At 37.5% G+C, this 827-nt stretch overlaps 1 long non-coding RNA gene across 1 annotated transcript; it reads right to left on the bottom strand.

Annotated features, from left to right (window-relative positions):
• Nucleotides 1-241: 241 nt before the first annotated feature.
• On the bottom strand, nt 242-690 carry LOC108629993 (uncharacterized). The gene is made up of 2 exons (XR_003389801.1): nt 482-690; nt 242-399 (listed from the first exon to the last, which is right to left on the bottom strand). It is a non-coding gene; the product is annotated as an uncharacterized LOC108629993 (long non-coding RNA).
• Between the last annotated feature and the right edge of the window lie 137 nt (nt 691-827).

Genomic DNA, 827 nt, shown 5'->3' with positions numbered 1-827 from the left:
ATTATCTTATTTCCTTAATTCATAGAACAGACGTCGAAAATAAAATTTGTATAAATACTGTAGCACGTTATCCTCTTCGTAACAGGAAGACATAGGCTCGACACTTTCTCTACGTCCAGAATTCAGCTACACACTTACTCATTCCAGGTTTCTTTCTCAACGAATCGCTAGGAAGTTTAATGATTCTACGTATATCTCAACACATTCATGATACATCTTAATATCTAGCATCACACATTCACAAGGTTTGTACGACTATATTTACAAAAGATTTGGCAAGTTTCGCACGACCGGATCAGTCGCTATAATCTAGTGCAGTCGAGTTTTTGTACGCTGCCGTTGAATGCCGGGTTCGACAGACCTTTCTTTTTCCTATACGATTTCTTCAACATTTTACTCCTGTAAAAATGGAATAGTAACATTATTATTAGCTGTTCTTATGCATATCTGGATGGTACAGAAAACGAGAAATTGTACTTACGAGGATATACATGGAATCCACCAGAAGTTCTGCTCTTTGCCAAAATCGTTGCCTTCCTGCAGGGTCTCTGGAAGGTCTTGGTCCAACGTTTCCGGTAAGCCGAGAGTTAAGAAGGCGTGTATGAAGGACAGCAGGCCGAGAACGATCAGAGGCAGGGATACATCGACCTCAGCCTGAATGATGAAATAAAATTAATAAATACCTAATCAATTTTATTGACCATAAAATCAATTTTATTAATCCATTTTCGTCATAAGAAATTATGAAAAATTAAGCCCTTATCGCCAAATTTTACGTTCTACGTCCTACGTTATTCACTCAATTAACTTTACAATGTGGACTTACA

Source organism: Ceratina calcarata, unplaced genomic scaffold (genome assembly GCF_001652005.2).
Source record: "Ceratina calcarata isolate Rehan_Ccalc_2016 unplaced genomic scaffold, ASM165200v1 scaffold6059, whole genome shotgun sequence".
NCBI lineage: Eukaryota > Metazoa > Arthropoda > Insecta > Hymenoptera > Apidae > Ceratina > Ceratina calcarata.
This window is presented reverse-complemented; position numbering and strand designations above follow the sequence as displayed.